This window comes from Rutilus rutilus (genome assembly GCF_951802725.1).
Source record: "Rutilus rutilus genome assembly, chromosome: 8".
In the NCBI taxonomy this organism is placed as follows: domain Eukaryota; kingdom Metazoa; phylum Chordata; class Actinopteri; order Cypriniformes; family Leuciscidae; genus Rutilus; species Rutilus rutilus.
Genome location: NC_140222.1, coordinates 14,479,115 through 14,505,081, shown reverse-complemented (window position 1 = coordinate 14,505,081; position 25,967 = coordinate 14,479,115). Strand labels below are relative to the sequence as shown.

At 42.9% G+C, this 25,967-nt stretch overlaps 1 protein-coding gene across 6 annotated transcripts in view; it reads left to right on the top strand.

Annotated features, from left to right (window-relative positions):
* l1td1 (LINE1 type transposase domain containing 1) overlaps window positions 1–25,967 on the top strand; it is a 169,174-nt gene that overhangs the window by 118,023 nt on the left and 25,184 nt on the right. For 5 of the 6 annotated variants that reach the window (XR_014628221.1, XR_014628222.1, XR_014628223.1 and 2 more), the window contains exons 2-4: window positions 3,781–4,008; window positions 4,100–4,195; window positions 15,580–15,714. The gene's annotated coding sequence lies outside the window, so the exon portion shown is untranslated. Of the gene's footprint in view, window positions 1–3,780; window positions 4,009–4,099; window positions 4,196–15,298; window positions 15,467–15,579; window positions 15,715–25,967 lie in introns of all 6 variants that reach the window. The other variant, XM_084416421.1, reaches the window with a different exon arrangement.

The following is a 25,967-nucleotide window of genomic DNA, read 5'->3' as shown; positions in this document are numbered from 1 at the left end:
ATAGTCTACATGATCACACTGCATGTCCACGTGCACTCTGTATTGGAAATTTTACATTTAGATGTGTTCTTTTACTTTCAGATGTGTGCAACTTGTGTTAACGTTGAACATTTATTTTTACTCATAAGCATTTAAAGAAATATAATCATATAAGCTTGCAGGGACAAAATGTCCTGGGTGATAGACGACTTAGTAGCAAAGAGACTATGTGTACTCAAAGTGACCTATTGTTGTACTTCAAGTGTGAAAAGTATGTGCGCAGCTTTGATAGAAATAGAGATAAGCAAAATGTGTGAATTTGAGCAGCAGCTAAAAACAGGAACTTGTAGTAGGCATGGTATTGTTCTGTCTAGATATAATTTATGCCAGACAATAGATCTTGAACGAAATTGTTTCCTTAAGGTAAGCGATCTTTTGAGACAGATGAAGCCTACCCAGGATGTGTTAGGGGTATATAACCTCGACAAGGGAACTAACCCTTTGCGCTTCTCATATCAGACTCTGACTGATGTGTGAACAGCCATTCTTGCAAGAAATAAAGCTGATCTTTGTTAACCTTTGAGATATCCTACTGTCTTACAATTATTGATAAAAGTTGAGGCAAAAGAATTTCCACAACAAATGGCGACGAGGATTGGGAATCGCAAAGCTGATGACCTCCGTGGACGAAGCAATTGATTGAACATCCCAAAGACAAGATATTTGAACGATGATTTTTGTTTTATAGTGTCGCATCTCACAATCTCGGCAGCGTTGAAGTTATGGACTTCAGCATGAGTTGTGTCTGTCTGTCTTCAAGTGGCGTGATGACACTTTCTTAGTAGAAGTTGGAAATCGTGACTTTCTGAGTTGAATTGAATGCAGAAGTATCTGTGTGTAAGCTGTCCTGCACAGTTTCAGTCCTGTGCTCCAGACATGTGTGCATCTGAGATTGCAGGATGTGCGATGTCAAGTATAGGGATCAGAGTTGATCCGTGATCCATACGGCCCGCTGCCCCCCAGTTCCGAGCGCATGTGATTTGCGGATTAATTGCAAAGTTAATCATCATAGACTAAAAGTTTATCATTTGCATGTGTTTTTATGTCTGAATGTCTATGTAAACATCAAGCGCAAGAAAACTGACAGCAAGTGAACACCGCATTCAATTCTCTTTCTCTTCTTATTGAGCTTGAACAGACATGTGCATGCAAAAATTAAGTCAAAATGCCCGTCTCCGTGAGTATCCTCATAAACACAAGTCGGTTATGTGGTGTAAGCAACTGAGAAAGAAAATGGATGTGTATCATTATATTGGATGTGTGCAGTCTTAAAGTGACAGCAGCCTAATATACTTTACCTGCAGCTGTTTGTCAATGTTAATCAAACAACAAAAAAGAGAGAAAAGGAATTTGTTGCTTTAACAAAGATAAATTGTGATAAATTTAATTTACACAATGAACACTATGCAGTGTTATTTTACATTTGATTATTAAATTTATGTACCTGAAAAACATAAAGCACCTCTTATTTCATTTGTATATTTGTTCTACTGTATTTATTAGGCCCAAGCACTGATAGTGCGAGGACCCTTTTGGAATTGCTCAGTTTATTATTATTATTATTATTAATGCTTTTCATTAGATCATTTTAATCTAAGAACTAGAGCTGGAAATAACTACTGAAACCAGCACTGCTTAACTGCACGATCACAGCACAAGTAAATAAGATCACGATGCATATGAGATATACCGTAAGTATATGATGTTTTCTTATTTCAAAGTAATATCTCTGTATAAGATCTTTTTTAAGATCTTTTTTGTCAAATACCAACATTGATGAGTTCAGTATTTTGTAAAGCAGGTTTTAAAATAGTCACATGGTTTTCCTTTTCCCTTAATTTCATCTCTGTTTTGTGTTATCTGAAGTAAGTCTGCCCATCTTACTCTCTGATTGTGAATGCAAATGGTCTGATACGAGTGATGATTTACCATAGTTGTGTGAGCTTTCTGATTTTATTTTTTTAATTTGATTGGTATTTTTCTTTTTCATTTTTAAACGATTTTATTAGAGAATGTTCAGCTCTGTATTTTTTGTATTGCTGCTTTAAGCTTAATGCAAAACATTTGCTTCACTTCACTGAATAAAATAATAAAAAAATTATCCAAAAATATATTCGTTTTTTGCTATTGTTGGGTTTGTTCAGTCTGTAAAACGACAGATTAACATGAGAGCTCAGTCCCATTAAAGCCCTGATGGAAGTGGAAAGCTCTAGTCGTGTGAAAATAAAAGAATACTGCTAATTTTCCATAATGACCAACACATTTTACCAAGAGTTGAGATGCTGTTAATGAAACATTAGTAGGTGTGGAGCTCACACTACTATAATGCTGTTTTAGCAGCTGTTTAAAAAAAAAAAAAAATCCATCAGATGGCGTCATTTATCAGTTAAATCAATATCATACCACTGTTGACCAGAGTAGAAAGATGTAAATATCAGTACATCAGAAAATTCAATGTCAGTTTGTCTCTAGTATTAACCCCATGTTTATAGTATTTTTCGTAGGCCTAACAGTTTCATCAATCCTGTTCCTTTCTTTTTTTATCTTTTGTGAATCATGGTGTCTCCGTACATTCAACTATCAACATTGATGCACTAAACTTTCACCTTTAACATGTTATGTGTTTCTTTACACATTATAAGCTTTTCCTACTCGTCAAGCCCTTTCAAACAAGGGCTGTTTGTCCGTATAGTGCAATTTACAATGGGAAATGCAATCACCATTATTATAGTGATTTTTACCTCTGTAAAAGTATGGTAATGTTTTATCAGACAGAAAGTTTCTGAACCGTCTAACATAAGAGGTCATATTAAAACTATGAATACCATGGTACATTATTTATTTATTTTATGCTAATTTACTTTTAAAATGTGGTGTAGCCTACTTTAATATGACGAAATCGTCATTCCTCCCTGTGTAAATAGCACATTACAGGCGTCGTTTATTCTGTGAGAATATGATTCTTCCCCAGTTATGTTATAGTTTAATTTCTGAGGGTGTTTACATCTGCTGTGTTTGGGTTCCAGCTTTGATATTACAACATTTGGATTGATATTGCAAAGCAAGGGTGATGAGCTTTGCACTAATACAATTGTATGTCTAGCTAATTTTTTCATTCACAAATGTAGAATTGTGAAATCATCTCCCAAATTTGTTTAAAAATTTGGGGGAAAAAGAATTTAAACTGTAGGCTATATAAAATCCTTAAAAACTCTGAAAGGTCCTAAAGCACAAAAAATATATGATCCTAAAACACTTCCCTACTGAGGTAAATAGCAGAAAAATGATGAATTCTTCCCTTATGTTATGTTATAATTTCTTACCGTTTATCTATTTTAACTTGTTCATTTGAATGTTTGTTTTTCCTTTTATAAATCATCCTTATTTTTGTTACTAAGACTACATATTTACTAAGACTACATAGGCTATTTCCTGTTTGTTTGGCTATAACATTACTAGCCTAACATGATAATTCATACATATTATCATAATAACACTGCACAATAAAAGACAGACAAACAGATCCAAATAAAACCACGTTTTATTGAGTCTGCAGTTATATACAAACAATAAGGAAAGCTTCAATACTTAAGGTTGTTGCAGTAGCGAACCAGCTCAACAATTTAGCTTTCTGCCTCTATGCACGCACCGTAATATTTGTAAACAAAAGGTGTTTTCTGTGTACCAAGAGCCGTACGTGTTTCACACACCATATTCCGAAAACGTTTAGCCTACTGAGAGGTTTTAATGTAATGTAGTGTAATTTTCGATCAATTTCATTTATTTAAAAGCGAATAATGATTATCATGTGTTCATCACATCTCGCTGCGTGCCGCCATGTTTGCGAGACGTCACTTGTACCCGCATCTCTGAAACGAAAGTTATGGACTTCCGCATGAGTTAGCCTGAATATAATTTAAGTGGCATTATATTGCACGTTTCTTAGCAGAAGTTGGAAAGTATCACTTTGTGAGTTGGGCAAATTAACTTTGAATCTAAAAAATAATATTGCACAGATGTAATTTGCAACAAAGTGATCACATATGGAAAATTCCCACAGACTTGGAACGAATGAGGGATTGCAAAACTGGAAAAGGTGCAGATCTTCATCAGTCCCTCAGAAGTCTGGAGTTTGACGCCATCAGGATCCTTCAAGGTGAGATTTTGTTTGGTAAACGCCTTTTTGAGACATTTGGGATTTAACTTCATTTTCCCGAGACTGTTCTACTGCTTCAAAAATGTTTTTGTTTTAAATTGCTGTTTGAATTACGTGTGAATACGATTTCAATTATGCATTTTCTTGTATCTTTTGGCGTTGTGAAGTGCAGAATTTGCATAAATCGTTTAAAACGATTCTGATGTAAATGCATTAAGAGCAATTCATGCAGATTTATGGACCGTTATGTATTTAAAGGTCCCGTTGTATGCCCCTTTTCACAAGATGTAAAATAAGTCTCTGATGTCCCCAGAGTGTGTATGTGAAGTTTGAGCTCAAAATACCCAACAGATCATTTTTTTACAGCATGTTTAAATTGACATTTTTTGGGGCTCAGAAAAAACGAGCTGTTTCAGTGTGTGCTCTTTAAGTGCAAATGAGCTGCTGCTGGACGACCCAGGGGGCGGAGCTTCATGAGCTCGCGCTCAGTCTGTCAGGACAAATTCATCTCATGGAATGATGATAATATCAGAAACTCTCAGTAACGGCGTTCATTTCGAGTCGGACAATAATGCCTACAGAGTCAGAGTGCTGTATAGAGATGAAACAGGTATGGTTTAGTAGTTTAATTACGGTCATTATAACGTATTGTCATCTGCTTGTATGTATCCATTATTTATTAACAGCCTACAAGTCTGCTGTTTCGGACCAGGTCCGAATGATGATCAAACATGTACTGATGAGTTTAATAAAGTTTATTGTACATCACACAAAAGATGAAGCGTCAGTTTTACTTCAGAAAATCACGGTAAGAGCTGAGTAAACACAGTAGCCTAAGTTATAAGAAGTGCGCAAGTAGCCAGTAGAGTTGAGGGAGCATTCCTGTGGGCGGAGGTTAGTCTAAACACGGTTCTGGTGATGTCACTAATGAAGGAAGTAGAGGGGTGTAGTCCAATCGAGCCGTTTTATGTAGTCAACTTCTGTTAAATAAAATATCTCGCTTGGCATTGAACTTTGAGCTTTATAATTTTACAGATATTATTTATACTCTAACAACAACATTACACACTAACTAAAGTTTGAAACATGGGATCACGTAGAACGGGACCTTTAAGTCGGCATTTAAAAAACAAGTAAACATTTTCTGTCGGCTGTTTAGAATTAGAACCAATCCGATGCGTGAATTAATTGTTCTTTTGAGTCGGTTCTTTTCAATGAATTGGTCAACGGGTTAGCAGAATGGTTTGAATCGAATCGCGATTCAGTTTGAATAATTAATTAAATGGATAGTTCATCCAAAAATTAAAATGCTGTCATCATACTCACCGTATTGTTCCAAACCTGTGAATTTATTTATTCTGCTGAACACAAGAAGAATGTCGGTAACCAAACCGTTTCTTGTGCCCATTGACTTCCATACATATGCTGTGTTTGAAATTGCCCTCTATAGTCCACTTGCAAATAGTGAATGAAAGCGAGTGAGTGAATTTAGACACTGCAGGGAGCCCTATTTTAACAATCTAAGCGCACACTGCAAGTGTCCGAATCCACTTTTGCTAGTTTAACGACAGGAAAAATGGTCGTCGCACCCGGCGCATGCCGCATGGTCTAAAAGGGTTGTCCCTATTCTCTTAATGAGTAATGGGTGTGTTTTGGGCATAATGTGCAATAACCAATCAGAGTCTCATCTCCCATTCCCTTTAAAAGGGAAGATTCACTATTTACATTGCTTCTCTAGCGAGGAAACGGATTTGCTCATGCGCAAGGTTAAAACGCACAAGCAGACTATCTATGGGACAAAGTGAACGTGTGTTGTGGACCCCCATATAAAAAAAAAATTGACTTTAGACCACTTTTCAGTTGGTCTATTTCAGTTGCCTCAAAATAGCAACGTGCCAACAATGCGCCGAAACACACCTGGTTTTCAGACCAGCACACCCATGGGCACACAAATGGGCACAAATGCATTTTCTATTTAAACAACGTGGCGCAGGATGGGATAATGATAACTGCATCGGGCTGAAAATACACTCGAATTGTGCCTGGCACTGCATTGCACCGGCTGTATGATGAGGCCCTTAGTGCGACTGAAGGGATGCCGCTTTGCATAGTTTGTGCTTGCCGTTTAATAGCCATCATTTGAAATGTAGCAAACTGGCAGCTAGAGTAGTAATGAAAAGATTTATCTTGAACTGTCATCGAAACTATTTATAAACCGTAATTAAACAATTTAATAATCAATTAAAAAGGAATTAATACGGGCATTAATATTACACTTTAGCCACAGCGGTTTGAAAATGGGCGATGGATTATTCATCTGCGGGCGCCATTGTCTGGTGAGATGTGGGAATTCATTCTACACACAACTCTCACAGTGCATTATGGGTATTCTCTCTAAGTTCAGCGTACGGGTGTTTCTCAATTGTAAGGCTGCATCCTACAACGGCTGCATATCTCGGCTGTCCGTCTCAATTTGAAGGATCCTTGGAAGGAAGCATTTGTTTCTCGACCTTCATTCGGCCTGTTTTGAACAGAGGCGGACAGAGTACACAGCTTCATTACTTGAGTAAAAGTACAGATACCCCTTGCTAAATTTTAGTCAAGTACAAGTAAAAGTACTACAGTCAGATGTCTACTTAAGTAAAAGTACTAAAGTACTTGTTTTAAAAGTACTTGAGTATCAAGAGTACAAGAGTACATTTTCTAAATATTGCATTACTACTGCCACAGTGCTTACACTGGTAAACACAGCAAACACTTGAAGCGAAAACTATAATTAACTTGTTCAGAAAATTGAAATAGTCTGGCGAGGTGGGGCCACGGCTTGGCACATTCCCGGGATGCGATTATTTTTTTTTTTCCAGGATGGTAGGGGAAGACTCATGAATATTCATTAGGGAAGTCATCCCTGATTGGTCTAATGATCTACCCCTAAACCTACCCTTCACTGGGGGTCTTATGACCTCCATAACCCCGCCCCTAAACCTACCCGTCACTGGGGTTAAGACCAATCAGGGATGACTTCCCTAATGAATATTCATGAGTCTTCCCCTACCATCCTGGGAAAAAAAAATATCGCTCCCGGGATGGACCTGCTGCGTCTTCATCCATTGTTTCGTCCATGGTTTCGTCTCTTATCTAAATCTGACCATGGAGTTGACTTTGGAAAGTCATTGCTGATAGGCTGTCCCAATCAGTGGCACCTGCGCAATCCAATCACATTTGAGAGGGTTTCCGAGATGTTTATTTTTTCCTTTTTTTTTTTTTGAAGTAGTAACGGGTACTCACAGTTATGGATAGAAATGTAGTGGAGTAAAGAGTACAATATTTGCCTCTCAAATGTACTTGAGTAAAGTCATGAGTACTCCCCAAAAATGATACTCGAGTAAAGTACAGATCCCTCAAAATTGTACTTAAGTACTGTACTCAAGTAAATGTACTCAGTTACTGTCCGGCTCTGGTTTTGAAGGATGCATCTGATGTATCCTTTGCGGCCTTCAATCACCCACAATCCAATGCACACATTCCAATTCATGAAAATAAACTGATACAAAACAAGTTTGAGTTTATTATGAAATGTAAGACAAGAATAATGTTTTCGGACATGGAAGCATAGATGTTATCTTTTTTTGCTGTAAATTAATCACTAACACTAAACTGACAATAATATAAGCCACTGGGAGACCGTGGACGGCTGTACATTCAATATATTGCATTACTAAAAAGCCAGTTCATATAAAGATTTGTAATACAAAAGTATTTTTCCTAAATTAAGTTTTAAGAGTATTTTCGTGCCGTGACCGTGTGGGCGGGAACATGTGTGATGAAGCCATGCGCTCTCTTTCTAGCGTTTTAATGCTGAGGAGGACACTATTCTACAAGCCTCAGAAGGATTGAACTAGGAGGGACACACCCTACTTCAGTTGTACACTCGTTATTGCGGTGCATTGTGGGATTGAATGAGTGCACTCAATGGGTGTTTCATAAACAGAGGCTGCGTCCTTCCTAGTTCAGTCCTTCTGAGGCTTTTAGACTAGTGTCCTCCTCAGCATTAAACGCTAGAATGAGACGGTTGTAAAAGACCATTAAATCTCCCAATCTCTGAAGTGGGCCGACATCTTTACCTCCAGCCATAGAGGGCAGTGTTGTCATGGACTACCTAAAAAATAGGGATTTCTCAAAAGGACTTTTATTAAACGAGCCAAATGTTGCTAAATAACTGTTAAAATTTTTATTTTTTGGTTATTAATATTTCTCGCTGAATTCTCAATATTTACATTGTATTTATTTGTTTTACAAAAGCATCTGTTACTTATCTGACATGCTTTTATTTTGAAGTCGGTGAAAGGAAGTTCAGCGGGCGCGCACTTTGTATGTTGGCGCACTTTTCATGTGACGCACCATTAAATGCTACCAGTGAGAGAAGCGAGACGAATTTACGGTTACAGACTGAATATAGGCCTATAGCTTTACAAACGAGTTGATTTCTACCTCTTAGCTCCTGGCTGATGAAGGGCACAAGGTATCGTTTTTATTTCATTGTCTTCTAATCTTTGAGAGACTGTGTTTATTGTATCGATCTCCTCTGAGCTGTTAGTGGGTCGTTAGCATATGCAGATGGTAAATCAGTGATATGTTATATAGAGTGTGTGATTAATTGTTACTGTCACATTCATAACACAGTGTAGTATTATTGCCCCGTTTCTCTAGGTTTAAACGTCCGAGCGATTATTCACAGGAAATTAGGCCCTTATTTGGTCATTTTAATGTTTTAGCCTTTTCTCTCTGAATTGAGATCGTCAGCTTTCAAAATATCTCATAGTTAAATTAATTCAGTTGTCATTTAGTCCATATTGCATTTTAAAAAGGAGATTGTTGCAATTAAAACAATTTATAAATTCATACAGGTCATATGTAACATTATAGCACTTTGAAATAAGCTTGTTAATTGGTTAAAACTCATTTTTGGCAGGTGCTTTTAACTGCATTAAATATTGTTATTGTTAGATAAATAATTCATATTCATATTTACTATAAGGCATCTATTTATAGGAGCCTGCATAATGCTATTTATGGTGTAGCCATTTATATACATTTGCAGTTTATGGACATTTGTATACAATTTGCAGTCACATGTCTAATGTTTATTCTTTGTTTGCTTTATTCAGCTCTTACGGTGTTTTGGAAGGTGTTTTTTTGGGAAAATAAATTCTTCTTTAACATCAGTTCTTGAGAGTGAATCGCATCTGTTCAGCCGGGAATGCTACAACGGTCTAGTAAGAGCGCTTGGCTACGTCACACATGTTCCCGGCCACACGGTCACGACACGAAAATACTCTTAAAACTTAATTTAGGATAAATACTTATTACAAATCTTTATATGAACTGGCTTTTAATTAATGCAATACATTGAATGTACAGCCGTGTACGGTCTCCCAGTGGCTTATATTATTGTCAGTTTAGTGTTAGTGATTAATTTACAGTAAAACAAAAGATAACATCTATGCTTTCATGTCCGGAAACCTTATTCTTGTCTTACATTTCATAATAAACTCAGACAAGTGCCCTATTTAAGGGTATAGGGGGCGATTTCGGACACTGCCATATCATTTTTTTTTCCCATACTATGAGGCCTTTGGGGGCCATCATCTGTTTGGTTAACCATATTATTCAAAATATATCTTCTTTTGTGTTCAGTAGAAGAAATTAATTCACACAGGTTTGGAACAACACAAGGATGAGTATGATGACAGAATTTCCATTTATTGGGTGAACTATTCATTTAATGTCTGACTCCATGAATCTTTTAGAGCAGCTTTTCACTTGTAACGTGAAAGTGAATCTTTCTGGGCAGTCTTTTGAAACCAAACCAATGTCTTGTCTGTCAGTGATGAATAAGGTTTTATTAAGCTGAACTTATTTGTGAATGACTCTTTACTTGTAGGCCATTTTTAGACCTGAACATTAAAAAATGTATTTTTGGTAAGATTTATTTAATATTTTCCTAAAGTTAGATTCGGACTATAATTGATTTGCTGCTCCACTATGAGATATATTTATATTGCCCCATCTGTTAACAGGAGAGCTATTCTTGTAGAGGTAAACTCTAGTTTTGCACACTAGAGAGTGCTCGTCTATGACTCTCTAATAACAGGGGCTCAGAGTTTAGCTGGTTAGCATAGCCTTGTTAGGCCCTGCTGTTAGATACTGTAATTATACCATTTTATAGGCAAACATCATCTTTCCTTTGATGGTTATTAAATGGTAGTAAAGTATTTTTGGATGCTTTTAATAGTGTTAAATAAATGTGTGACATTAACAGATCAACATAAGATGTGTGAACCTAGGTGTGATAACAAGATTAGTGGAAACTTCTCAAATAACTGAGTGTTGCTTGAGGTGCAAATAACTAACTGAAACTAACACTTCTCTGTAGGATCACAGCAGGAGTAAATGGGGTCATGGATATATAGAGAGATGCAAATGCTGCTGAATACATACACATAGTAAATTATATTAATATTTCACATTCACACAGTAAGATCTCACAGAGAATATATTTAGAATAAACATTTTCCATTCTGTACTTTATTTTGCAGTAAATGTTATGTTTTGCATAAAGAGGAAGTAAAATTGTGGTAGTTCTTCAACCCCATAAGATTCACACTATTCACACCTCAAGACATGCAAACACTGATACACATTAACCGCAAAGGTCCAGTACAGACACTTTCTCTTGCTCATTCTCTCAACAGATAAAACCACATTTCTTTTCAGATCTAAAACTGAGGCCTTCTGTGGTTTGAGTCTGTTGAATGCAATACTGTAAAAATACACCAAAAACATCTGTTTGTTGCTAATATTTAAACTCAAATTTAATGTATACTGTTATTCTGCAGTTTCATGTATATCAATCATTAACTTTTGATCTGAATACATTGAGAATGTGCTGTTAGGACATATAAAATGGCTGTTTAAAGTCAGCTGGGATTTCTTGACCACACACAGAGTAAAACTGAAAAATACCCTGTTCAAAATAAATACAAATATCTGAGCTGTTCCCATGCAAGATTTAACATCAATCCCAGTAGGGCATCTTGTAAATTGTAGGTTTTTACCATGTTATCTATGTAACTTTGCACTCTCCCCTAAATTTTATGTTAAATTCAGTTAATATATGATAAATGTCTGGTAAATGTGGATGAGTTTTGGGATTGTTGAGAATCCACACAAGGGTTTTAAGAGCTCAGAGGAAACTATAGACTCACAACCCTAAAGTAAATGTTCAAAGCTAGAAACTGTTGAATAAAATCCAGTTAATGTCCCATGATGATCTCTTGTACCTTTACTATTACTGAAACACACATTACCATGCAGGATCACACTAATCAGAAAAGGTAAAAAATAAAAAATGCACAACACAAACAAAACCTTTTTAGAATAAGTAACATTGATGTTCAGAGTTTACATGCACTTTGGTTTACTGCAGCATTATGAAACGTAGTGTAAGTGTCATGCTCTTAATGCTCTTAACCTTCATACAATGGCTGATATCATTAATCCGCTTTAATTAAACCTTTCTCACACACATATGCACCTTTCAGAAAACAGTAAGAGCGTATGTAAGCATGAACACTGATTTTGAATCTTAAACAGCTTTGTTGCAATAATAGTGTGCATTAAAACCTTATTGATAAGAGCATCAGTAATGAGAAAAAAAAGCCTGACAGCGAATGTAATTAACATCTGGTGATGACACCTGCGTATATCACCTCATCCTCCTGTTTAACACTCTGAAAGAAAACACAAACACAGAACATACAAAGAGAACATTTATCAATATTCATAGAATGGAATGGCAGGTTTAGTAAAAAAAATTGCTAATAAGAGCTAGAGGTGAAAGGCAGAAAGGAAGAGAAAGAGAGGGGTTTTCATAGATCGTGCCTTTGTATATGGCAGGGATAGACAACTCCGGTCCTGGAGGGCCACTGTCCTGCAGAGTTTAGCTTCAGTCCTGATAAAAACTCACCTGCCTGTATCTATTTAGTAATCCTGAAAACACTGATTGCCTTGTTCAGTTGTGTTTAATTAGGGTTGGAGCTAAACTTTGCAGGACAGTGGCCCTCCAGGACCGGAGTTGTCTATCCCTGGTATATGGTAATGTATTAATTAAGTCAGTGGTGGATTTAGGCACTGACATGACATGCTAGTACAAGTTATTGACAATTACTTGTATTATTGGTCACATTTTTGTGTGTGGGCCCTATTTAGGTGATTACCTGTTTCTACTTAAAGTTCACTTTGCTCTACATTTGCATTGTACCTAATGAAGACCTGAGGGTCGAAACGTGCTTTAAATACATTTATCTGGAGTAGCTTGCAGTGTGGAAAAGCTTCACTTTTTTTTTTTTTTTTTTTTTTTTTTACTTTGATGTCCTGCACCTGAGCCCAATCTGGGGGTTTGGGTTGTGCACACCAGTTTTGTAATTTTGATCAAATAAAACGGCATAGTCTTCACTATAAGAATAAAACTTTTTTTTTTTAATTCCTATTGTTAGGGGTTAACAGTTTAGGACCCAAGGACCAGATGTTTGAAAGAAGACCCGGAGTCAGAATTATAAAAAATAGAAGAAATAATAGAAAATAGTACTGAAAAGTTTTCAGTAAAAAAGATTTACTGAAGATAGTTTGCAGTTTCATCAGCAGAAGTTCAGCTTCAAGACTTTTTAAGACTATTAAAGCTACTAAAATTAGTCAAGAGCAGTAAGTGATTTTCTCTGTCTTTTGTTGTTTGATTAACATTAATGACATGGGCGGCAGCAGGTTTATTAGGCTCCTGTCACTAAGACCGAATACATGGATCCAATATATTGAAATACATAACATTTTCTCCCAACAGTTTACGTTTAATGATGCGTTTAAAGGAACACGCCGACTTTTTGGGACTTTAGCTTATTCACCGTATCCCCCAGAGTTAGATAAGTCCATACATACCCTTTTCATCTCTGTGCGTGCTGTAACTCTGTCTGACGCACCCACCACTAGCCTAGCTTAGCACAAAGACTGGAGGTAAACGGCTCCAGTTAGCATACTGCGTAGAGTCCTGCACGGGGCAAAAAATCCAGCCCTAACCGAGACCTGGCCCATGGTGTTCAAGCCCTAATCCGGCCCCAGCCCGAAAACGTCTGCAAATTTTCTGCCCGAACCCCACCTGAGATCAACATCAATATCACTTTAAGCTCTCTCTGATGCGCGCTGTCTCTGCTAGACACACACATACATACACGCTACGAGGCGGCTCTACTACCCGAAATGGTCTGTGTTTTCTAGCTGGTGCGCAGCTCGTGGTATATCACCCACAGACTGTGGAGTGACAGAGGTTCTCTCCTTCCTACAAGAGCTACTGGACCAGGGTAGAGCCCCCTCCACGCTCAAGGTGTATGTGTCGGCTACAGCGGCGTTCACTAAACCGACGCTTGGCCAGTCACTGGGGAGAAACGATCTGGTCATCCGCTTCCTTAGAGGAGCTAAGAGGTTAAATCCTCCCAGACCCCCCTCAGTTCCCGTTTGGGACCTTTCTACGGTTCTGGAAGCCATGAAGGGGCCCCCCATTCGAGCCAATACAGTCAATAGAAGTCAAACACTTGTCTTTCAAGACAGCGTTTCTTCTGGCTCTCGCTTCTGTGAAACGCGTAGGGGACTTGCAAGCGCTTTCAGTAAGCGCAACGTGCATGGAATTTGGGCCAAATGACTCGAAGGTCATACTCAAACCAAAGCACGGATATGTTCCTAAGTCCCTCAACACACCGTTCAGGGCTCAGGTGATTTCTCTGTCGGCTCTGCCGGTCTGTAATGAGGAGAAGAATGCCAGCTTCCTTTGCCCAGTCAGGGCATTAAGAGCTTATGTGTCACGCTCAACCGTCTTCAGACAGACGGAGCAGCTCTTCGTTTTGTTCAGCGGACGTTCTAAGGGACTAGCTGCATCGAAACAGACCCTATCCAGGTGGATAGTTGATGCTATAGCACTGACTTACACTTCTAAGGGCTTGCAGTGCCCATTAGGTGTCAAAGCACACTCCACTAGAAGCATGGCCTCATCGTGGGCTTGGTATAGCGGGATTGCCTTGCAAGATATCTGTATGGCGGCAGGCTGGGCCTCCCCGTCTACATTTATAAGGTTTTATAACCTAGAGGTTCCCGCTTTGCAGGCTAAGCTACTTTCGGTCCAATAAATCAGATCTACCTGCCCCGACTCTATTGCCTCAGAATTCTGAAACTGATTGAGCAACACTTGCAGATCGATCAAATATCTCGAATGGGCAGTGTTTAAAACCCATTATATTCATCTGTCCAGGCTGATTTCTCGCCCTAGCAGTGTGAAACAATATAAATGGCCCCTTATCAGCTGCTATTCATTTAGGGATGACGCTTTCAGCCCTCTTCCCGTACTCTCTGTGAGTACCTTATGATTTTGCACTATATGAGCCCCAGGCCCTGGTGTTGGATCTCAGCACGCACGGCGTTTTACACTGTGTTCCCCATAGCGTAAGATACTTACGCAGTACAAGAGACCTCTCGTGAGAGAACGTACTTGGTTACTAACGTAACCTCGGTTCTCTCTAGAAGAGGGAACGAGTACTGTGTATCTTTGCCGTGCATGCAACAAGCTCTGGTTCGCTTTGGCGATGAAAACCAGTGTATCAGCCTATCAAGCCATATTTATTAGGCCCACGCCACGTGAGTTTTGGCGGGACTTGACGTAGTGGGCGTGAAGCGCTCCCATTGGATCTGACATCACGGGGGCCTCTCTCGATAGGCTGCTGCAGTTGCCGCAGGGCAGCCAATAGGCACGAGAGCCGTCTTGCCTATACCTGCATGCTGCCGCAACGCGTTTTACATTATTTCAAAATTAAAGGATAATTTTTGGCTTCAGTATCTCGCAGAAAAGAGATTTCCCCATAGCGTAAGACACTTACGCAGTACTCGTTCCCTCTTCTAGAGAGAACTGAAGTTACGTTAGTAGTACGTTTCAGTCCTGTGCTCCATTCAAGAGTGATTCCTAAAATAATGTGTGGTGTTGAGGTGACGTGCTTTAATTTTAAGTGAGCAGATTTCACCTGAATGAAGATGATGATGAATCAGGTGAAAAGTCTCTCAGACGCACATTGAAGGAGGGAACCGAGACATCAAACCAGAAGATCACAGAGACTGAGAAAAGCACACAGATGTGGGCACTTTGACTAGTAAACAACCCTATAGCCTACTAAACAGGTATCCTACTCGAATCCTCCTGGACACTGCTCTAACTACATATTTGCTAATTAGGGATATTAATTAATCTAAAAAAAAAAAGATTAAAAACAAGTGGTTTGTATTATTTGTAGGATCAACACTTCTTCACCCACACCTGTGTTTTGTTCCCTGACTCGTCATCATCCTACAGAACTGGAGCAGGAGTGGATATCTTGAGCTGTCCTCATCACTGCATCTGGACTTTACCACTATCAAGGAAACTTAAGGTGAGATTTTCTATTTGATTATGATCTTGATCTCATTCTACACATTTCTACCTTTATGTTTTATGGACAGGACCACTGTTATGCTACTGAAAAAAAAAAATCAAGATTGTTTGCAGCGTTTAGTTAGTTTCTCGTCCATACTGATGAAAACAAAATAAATGTAAAAAAATTAAAATAAATAAACTATCAAACATAAATCATAAATTGTAAGTCATTCATTGCATTTATTTTTAAAATTACCCAGACACTGACAGAAAAATGATATGACCTTTAAGAATATGACCCTGAGAGTGTCACACTGCTTAACTGCAGGATCACTGCATGGACCCTACTTTAACGATCTGAAACGCAAGTGTCAAAGCGCAAGTAACTTTGTGGGCGGGTCTTGGCGCTGTTGCTAATTTCCCGGCGGGATAAATGACTCTTGCGCCCGGCGCAAATCTAAAAGGGGTTGGTCTGAAGTAGCTTCATTATTCATAGGTGTGGTTTGGGCGTAACGTGAAATAAACCAATCAGAGCATCATCTCACATTCCCTTTAAGAGCAGACGCGCTTTTTCCTTGGCGTATTGCTATTATAACGGCGGATTTGCCAGGCGCGCGCCAGGAGCGGTTCACAGCCGAGGAGAGCAACGCTCTCGTCACGGCCGTAAAAGAGAGAGAAGTGACATTAGGCATGGAGAAACACACCCAAATTAACTTAGGTTAAACAGGCATATAATAATGTGGGTAAATGTGTAAGCTAGATGTATGCTTTTATAATAAATTATCTATCTATCTATCTATCTATCTATCTATCTATCGTTTGTAATAATATGATTTGCAAAAATGAAAACTGCTGCTTCTGTGTAGATTAGAGAATCAAAGTGTATGCGCGTTGTGCACGCTATACATTATGGTCAAGCATGCGCCCTTAAAATAGCATAATGAACAACGCGCAACGCGCCACTGACTTTAGACTAGGTTTTTTCTTGCCAGTGGCGCAATTGTTTTATGGAACAGTAAAATAGCACCAGGGATTGTTTGCGCCGGAACACGCCTCCTTTTTTGCGTTGAACCGCCCAGGGAGCGCAAGCTCATTCCCTAGTTTAGCGACGTGCTTCTGTGGAGGGAAAAGCGAAATAGGAATGAAACATGCGTCTGTGTACAAAGTCAATTGCGCTGGGTGCAAGATAGGGCCCCATGAGTATGTTTGCTCACTGAAATCGCCCACATTTCCAAGATAATAAATTGGCGAAATAATTGTGCAAATGTAAATTAACTGATGACCAATTTACAAATAAAATTAAGTATGTTATTAAAACATTTCGGTTACGTATGGTAACCCTCGTTCCCTGAGTAGGGAACGGAGACGTCTCGTCGGAGGAGTTTCCAACGAATTGGGATCACGCTAGGGAGACCAACTGTCTTCGAGTGAAATAAAACGAGCCAATAGACATTGGCATGCAAGATTTGCATCCCGCGGCCCGCCTACCAGCACGAGTATAAAGCGGAAGCAAGCGCATACACAAACGCTTTTCGCTGAGGAGCCGAACGGTGTCCAGTCCTCCGCGAAGGTACAGCAGCATGGCGACGGGACGAGACGTCTCCGTTCCCTACTCAGGGAACGAGGGTTACCATACGTAACCGAGACGTTCCCTTTCGTTCGGGAACTCCTACGTCTCGTCGGAGGAGTTTCCAACGAATTGGGATCCCTAATAAAACGCCATGATGCTGGCCCCTTCCAGCGCCCTGCCTAAGCTTCAGCAGCAGTTTCTTGAAACTTATCTCTTATGTGCGGAAGCTTAGCTGGGAAGAGTCACACTGCTGTTCCGCAAGACCCGCTCAGTGGACATTGGATAACACTGGGAAAGCGTGCCCAAGATGTAGAAGGGAACGCTGCGGAGCCCATAACCTGCCCGAAGGGAGGCACTAGGAATACACATGTGCACTAGCCCGTAGGGTAGTGAACACATGGCAGTCTCTGAGGTAGTCCCAGCCCGGAGGGTGGGAGCGTACTCAGCAGAGACGACAGACAGAGTCTGTCAAGGGGAAGACACTGGCTAACCCGGAGGGTAACCTAACGTGGAAAGACACCTATGGGGTCGCTGTAGGGACCACAACATAGGACCCAGCCTGAACTCAGCTCAACAGAGAGGAACAGGCCTGGCGACGGCGATCCGCCTCGCCTGTCGCCGGAGGGGGAAACGGAGGAACTCACGAGGTTAGCCGTTTGTTGGGTAACCAACGGAGCAGAATAACGCACGTATCTGGCCCTTGGGGCGAGAATGGCGTAGCAAGCCGACACTAACCTAATTCCTCGCGCTACTGGCCGAAGCGAGTACACGGGAGGAAACCGGTTCTACACGGAGGCTATAAAACCTAGCGAACGTGTTGGGTGTCGCCCAGCCCGCAGCTCTACAAATATCTGTCAGCGAGGCGCCTTGAGCCAAAGCCCAGGAGGAGGCAACACTCCTAGTAGAGTGTGCCCTCAACCTAGGTGGACAAGGCACGTCCTGGGACTCATAAGCCCAGACTATAGCATCCACTAGCCAGTGGGCTAACCTCTGCTTGGAGACAGCCTTCCCCTTCTGCTGGCCTCCGTAACAGACAAAGAGCTGGTCTGAGGTCCTAAAGCTTTGAGTCCTGTCAATGTAACAGCGCAGAGCATGAACAGGACAGAGCAAAGCCAGGGCTGTGTCTGCCTCCTCCGGGGGCAGCGCTTGCAGGTTCACTACCTGATCTTTAAACGGAGTGGTAGGAACCTTGGGCACATATCCGGGCCGGGGTCTCAGAACAACGTGAGAAAAGTCCGGCGCGAACTCTATGCACGATTCGTCGACCGAAAATGCCTGCAGGTCCCCTACCCTCTTGATGGATGCCAAAGCGAGCAGGAGAGCTGTCTTCATTGACATAATATTTAAATCAACTGCTTGCAAGGGCTCAAAGGGTGGATTCTGGAGTGCTCTGAGCACTAAAGTCAGATCCCAAGAGGGTACGGGGTGCTGATTACGAGGAGGATTCAATCTCCTAGCACCCCTGAGGAACCTGAGGACCAGGTCATGCTTTCCCAAGGACTTACCTTCTACTGCATCGTGATGTGCGGCTATTGCGGCAACATATACTTTGAGGGTGGAGGGAGACAGCCTTCGCTCCAACCCATCTTGCAGGAAGGAAAGCACAGCACTGATCAGGCAAGTTCGGGGGTCTTCCCGGCGGGAAGAGCACCAATCGACGAATAGGTTCCACTTCAACGCATAGAGGCGCCTTGTAGAGGGGGCTCTAGCGGAAGTGATAGTGTCTACCACAGCCTGTGGTAGGCCACCTAGAACCTCCGCGTCCCGTCCAGGGACCAGACATGAAGTTTCCAGAGGTCTGGACGCGGGTGCCATAGAGTGCCCCGTCTCTGAGAGAGAAGGTCTTTCCTCAGAGGAATGGGCCAAGGAGGGGCTGTCGCGAGGAGCATGAGTTCTGCAAACCAAGTCCGGTTGGGCCAATACGGCGCAACTAGCAGGACCTGTTCCTCGTCCTCCCTGACTTTGCACAGAGTCTGTGCGAGAAGGCTCACTGGGGGAAACGCATCTTTGCGAAGACCCTGGGGCCAGCTGTGCGCCAGTGCATCCGTGCCGAGTGTTCCTTCGGTCAGGGAATAAAACAACTGGCAATGGGTCGTGTCCGGAGAGGCAAACAGATCTATCTGAGTGACTCCGAAGATTCCCCAAATCAGCTGGACCACCTGGTGATGGAGTCACCATTCTCCCGGAAGTGGCGGCTGTCGTGAAAGCTTGTCGGCCGCACGATTGAGCACACCAGGGATATGAACGGCTCGAAGCGACCTCAGATGCTTCTGACTCCAAAGGAGGAGATGGCGGGCGAGTCGCAACATACGACGGGAGCGTAGACCACCTTGATGATTGATGTACGCAACGGTCGCAGTGCTGTCCATACGGACCAGAACGTGCTTGTGCTTGAGAAACCCCTTGAGGCGACACAAAGCTAGGCGTACTGCTTGCAACTCTAGGCAGTTGATGTGCCAATGCAGTTGGGGCCCCGTCCACAGACCCGAAACTGCATACCCATTGTACGTGGCCCCCCAGCCGTTGGCAGAGGCATCTGTGAAGACCACAGCATGCCTGGACACCTGGACTAGAGGCACTCCGGCCCGTAGAAACGCAGGGTCTGACCAAGGACTGAAGGTTTGGCGACAGTGCGGGGTGATGTTCACCCGGAATGTGCCACTCTGCCACGCCCATCTCGGGACTCGATCGTGAAGCCAGCGCTGAAGCGGTCTCATATGCAACAAGCCGAGCGGCGTTACCATATGCCCCAGGAGCCTCTGAAATTGTTTCAGTAGGACTGCTGACCTGCCTTGAAAGGACTTGAGGCGGTTGAGCACTGACTGGACGCGCTCCTCCGTGAGGAGCGCAGTCTGGCCGACCGAGTCCAGCTCCATACCGAGATAAGAGATCCTCTGCACGGGGCAGAGTTTGCTCTTGTCCCAGTTGACCTGAAGTCCCAACCGACTGAGATGGTGAAGCACCATATCCCTGTGTTCGCACAACAGGTCTCGTGAGTGAGCTATTATAAGCCAGTCGTCGAGATAGTTGAGAATGCGAATGCCACGTTCTCTCATGGGAACAATGGCAGCCTCCGCGACTTTTGTGAAGACACAGGGCGACAGGGCCAGCCCGAAGGGTAGGACCTTGTACTGATATGCCCGACCCTCGAACACAAACCGAAGAAACGGTCTGTGATGAGGAAAAATCGAGACATGAAAGTACGCGTCCTTCAGGTCGATCGCTGCAAACCAATCCCGGGGACGGATGTACTCGAAGATGCGTTTCTGCATAAGCATTTTGAACGGGAGCTTGTGAAGGGACCGATTCAAAACCCGCAGGTCCAGGATTGGCCGTAACCCACCGCCTTTCTTGGGTACAATGAAGTAAGGGCTGTAGAACCCAGACCTCATCTCGGCTGGAGGGACGATCGCGTCCCTCGCCAGCAGGACGTCGATCTCTTTCCGCAAGACATCCTCTGACCGCACACGGGTAAAGTGGACGCCCCTGAACCTGGGAGGCCGGCGAGCAAACTGAATTGCATAGCCGAGCCGGATGGTACGGGTGAGCCACCGGGACGGCCTGGGAAGCGCTAGCCAGGCTTTGAAGAACCGTACCAGTGAGCCAACCCTGACCACCGGCGTACCCGGGGTGGGGCAGCGAGGTGGAAGGCAGGGACTCGACTCCGGAGGCCCTGGGGCGGCCGGAAGTGGAGTCTGGGTGTGACATGCAACACCAACCTGCTTCCACGCGGGGGCAATTGACAGGGAAGGCACGGAGGCGTTCGGCTGCTCGTTGCCCCGAGGCGAAGGAGGGAGGGGAAACGAGGAACTACGCCCGAGGGGATCGAGTCCAAGTATCCACACCTCCCTGCCCAGTGGGAGATGAGAGTGATGAGGCCGAGGCGGCATCACTGTCATCTGAGCACTGGAAAGAGGGGAATGAGAGCGGCGAGGCAATACTGCGGCGCGCACTGTCATCCTGGCCCTCTTGGACGGGGGAGACTGAGAGTGGCGAGGCAACTGAGCGTCGTCCTGAACTACCAGTCTCGACCGTGTGTGACCCAGGTACCGCTGGTCTGCTGGCCAGCGGCGGAACAGAAACAAAGGGAAACCAAAGATTCTCCACCCGGCTCTCCTCCGGGGAAGGAGTGGTGCAGAGGCACCCTCCCGAAGAGCAACAGGTATGTCCCCTGGGTCGCCTGTCTCAGGGTCTCTTCCCTCTCCTCTTGCCTGGAGGTTTAGAGGCGCTGGGAGCAGGCTGGGCAGCTCTCTTGCGGCCGGCACCCTGCGGCTTAGGTGAAGGCTGCTGCCTAGGCTGAGCAGGGGCGGAGGCGGCGGCAGGAGGGCGCCCTCGGCGACGAGCAGCCGGAGGCGGAGCCGGTGAAGACTGGGCAGCAGCACCCCTCTTCCGTGGCATGATGTGCTTGATCACCTCCGACTGCTTCTGGGCGGCGGAGAACTGTTGGGCGTAATCCTCCACTGCGTCGCCGAAGAGCACAGCTTGGGATATGGGGGAGTTCAAGAGCTTACTCTTGTCCGACTCCTTCATATCAGCCAAGGTGAGCCACAGGTGTCGTTCCTGGACCACGAGAGTGGACATCGCCCGACCCAGGGAACGTGTGGTGACTTTCGTCGCCCGTAGGGCAAGGTCCGTTGCCGTACGCAGCTCTTGGAGCACCCCTGGATCAGTACCACTCTCCTGCATGTCACTGAGCGCCTTCGCCTGGTGAACCTGGAGAAGTGCCATGGCATACAGGGCGGAAGCAGCTTCCCCACACGCACTATAAGCCTTTCCGGTCAGACCGGAAGAGAACCTACAGGCGCGGGAGGGGAGCGTGGGGTTACCCCGCCAGGTGGACGCGGTCTTGGGACACAGATGCATCGCCACAGACCGTTCCACTGGGGGGATGCCCTCGTATCCCTTCACTGCTCCGCCATCAAGAGTGGTGAGGGAGGAGGAGGGAGTCATCCTGTGTCGGGCCGCCAGAGGGGCCTTCCACGTCCTCGTCACCTCCTCATGCACTTCCGGAAAGAAAGGCACTGGAGCGGCGCGCTGAGAACCAGCACGGCCCGCGCCAAGATACCAATCGTCGAGCCGCGAGGGTTCGGGACACGGTGGAGGATTCCACACGAGGCCGACACTCGCGGCCGCCCGGGCAAGCATAGCAGCCATTTCCGGGTCCGACTCGGGCAACGCTACCACACCTGAAGGGGGCAGCGCAGCTGAATCATCATCCCCAGAAGATGACTGCTCTCCCTCCGATGCCGCGATCGACATCTGGTCCTCCGGTGGAGCTCCAAAAGAAACAGCTGGAGTCACACGAGATGACCCAGCTGCCTCAGTTGAAGCGACACTGAGGATTGAGGGGCCCGTGGGGGTCTTTCACCCGGCGGGTTATTCCTCACAGTAATCCTCAGACTACCCATGGGATTAGCCGAAGTAGACTTTTTCTGGAGTGAACCAGAAGAAGAACTAGATCGGGGAATCGCCAAAGGGACTCCCCCTCGTCTGAGGGATCTCAGTCTTAGTCTCAATGTCGCGATGGTCATGTTCCCGCAATGAGAACATGACTCATCCACTAACGCTGCCTCAGCGTGCGCGAGGCCCAAACACGTGAGACAGCGATCGTGACCATCAGCCGGAGGCAGATATTGACCGCACCCAGAAACACACGGCTGAAACGTCATCCTTAAAAGGACGCGATCTTCACTCGCGTTGCTCTTTCAGAGAAAATACTCTTCTAGTGTGCCGGAGCACGCAGGGATAAACGCGGCAACACAGCGGGGAAACTGCAAGCCCGCTGTGTGCACTCAACCGAATACCAGCTGTGACAACAGCTCTTTGAAAAAAGCAGCTCGCCTGAAGTGACAGATGGGATCCGGGAGATCGCGAAGATCACTGCCGCGCCGTAACACAAACACAAAGAGACTTCTTGAAACAGCAGACTCGTTGAGCTTCACGGAAACACAATCCAAAACGCTCATACACTCAGAGGACACAACCGGTCGGCTCCGAAGCAGAAAGCGTTTGTGTATGCGCTTGCTTCCGCTTTATACCCGCGCTGGTAGGCGGGCCGCGGGATGCAAATCTTGCATGCCAATGTCTATTGGCTCGTTTTATTTCACTCGAAGACAGTTGGTCTCCCTAGCGTGATCCCAATTCGTTGGAAACTCCTCCGACGAGACGGAGGAGTTCACGAACGAAAGGGAACTAGTTTAATCTAATAATAGGCCTAAACCAAAACCAATTTGCTGCCTTTGATGCAGATCGCTGAAATAAAATGATTTTCATTGTTTTCAAATTTTGCGATACCATTGTAAGGCCCAATATATTGGTCCAATGGTGGTTCGCCAATACACGGGGAAGGTTATCACGTGTTCTGTCCTCACTAATGCAAAGTATTGGTTGGTTAAATTTGCAATACATTAATCATATATATTTACACGTTATTTCATCTGACTCCATAAATGAAAGGTTTTAATAATATCTGTGCCTCACTAAAAGTGAGCGAATGTTTGACTATTCCTTTTAACCCTTAAAGACCGATACAGCCGCCCGCGGCATAAAATAACTATCGTTGTAAAATGTTTAATAACTTTTGAGTCGCTAATCCAATCTGTATGCTTTAAAATGCACCGTAAAGATGAGATTCTGAGCTTTCCCGTGTTATCACGGGTGTCTCTATTGGTCATTCAGTGGCTCCGTAGTGCCGGTGATTGCGTCATCAAAATCTGCAGCAGTGATTCGTCAAGGAAACACATGTGGTTTCTTTCTCTGAGCCAAACAGGAACGATTGTTGATGCTTAGTCCCACTCCCGTGCCCAGATTTGTCCAAACGGTCATCAACTCAACCAACAAACATAGTGATTGGTGATTTTAACAACCAATCACGTTTCTTTATACATTTTTAACAAACGCAATGCATTGAAAACTACGCATGAAAACTAACGGATGCAAAGTTTTTGACCATAGCGCAAAACACGAAAGAGCGCAAAACATGAAAGAGCATAAAACACGAAAGAGCATGAGTATGTAAAAAAAACAGCAGTACAAATCGGAGGATGTGTTAGAATTGATTTTTTTAAACGAGTCGTTAGACCTGGTGGAACCTTCCGATTCAGAAGATTGTTTGAATCATTTGCACTGTTTATTTATCTATTTGTAGTTAGTTTGTGAAGATTATTTGCACTATTTGTTCATTAGCACTCAGTATATTACCCTCAATTAACCATTTATTCATTTGCACTGTTTATTTCTTTTTGTATTTAGTTTATGAAGATTATTTGAACCATTTGTTCATTTACACAATGTATATTGTATTGTTAGTATTTATATTGCACAGTTTTCACTACTTGTTATATTGTTTGCATTTGTTGTTCATGGTCAAATTATAATATAATTTTCTGAAGAAAAATGTTTGCTTCAGTGTTCTGTTGTAATATAACAACTTTTCTATTTACTTTACTTCCTGAACTTATTTGGACACATCTACATTGTCAGTAAATGTAATACACCTGTTTTTACTCAAAAACGCCTAGAATAATATTATAATAAATGGCTATAACTTGCTGAGGGATTGTTACATGTAGACAAAATTTCATCTGGAAGTCTAAAACAACCAAGTCTAACTTTCTAAAAGAAAAAAAACAAAACTTCAGGAAGTTCTGTTTTGAGTTCACACTGAAAACACCAAAAAAAAAAAATTTTTGCTGCCGTTTTTCTTAAAATCCTGTTAATTTCATAAATTCTCTGACAAAAGAAATGTAAAACTGGGACTTTAAATGAGCTAGCTGGAAACTTTAGGTTCTCCTGTTTAAAATGATATATGGCACTTGATGCTTGCTGCTAGAATGGGTTAGAAAAACAAAGAAAAGTACAGGTGAGTCAGGCGCCCCAAAAATGTTCTAACTATTTTGTTAACATATTACAGCCATTTTAATAAAGGTGTGAAGAGCAATCATGCCTCATTTGCTTACAGTCCGACTTTTAAACTTTATTCCTTTTTTATTATTATTATTTATTCGGGACACACACATACACACCTATGATTTAAGGAGGTCTGCGTGGGACTGTTTTTTTTTTTTTTTCTCGTCCCGCTCCCACAAGGTTCTATTCAGCAACGCTTAAAATACACTCTGTGTTCACCCGCTTTATTTCCCGACCTGACGGGTTCGCAAAATTTAGATCTCGTTTCCAGAATCTCACATTCAAATGTCTCTAACGGAAAGAGAGAGATTAAGTAGCCTATAACAGTTATAAATGCTATACAAAAATTGAGTTCGTGTCAATATAAAATATTATTTTAACATTGTAGGCTTAGGCTAGGCTACTGTCAGCAGAGAAAAAAATGTCGCAGAAAAAATTAATGAAATATAAATAACATAAATTAAATATAGGACAAAGCCTATCACTCAAATTTCTAAGTCAAATAAACGAAAACCATATTGCCCTACTGACAAATGAAGTAGGCTATTTTCTGCCAAACTATTTCAAACTGCCTTGCAAAAAAAGAATGTTGTTGACACAATGGTTTCAGTACCAAACAGCTCCTCCGAGCTAGGAGCCTACAGGTGGTCAGAATGAAGTGCGGATACGCTGTCAAAAAATGCCGGGAGTGGGCTATTGTCAGTCAGACCGCCCGCTCCATCCAAAGTATATAGGTATAACAGAGTTCCGACCGCTACTGTCTTTATAATTTAAAATTTAATCCCGCGCCG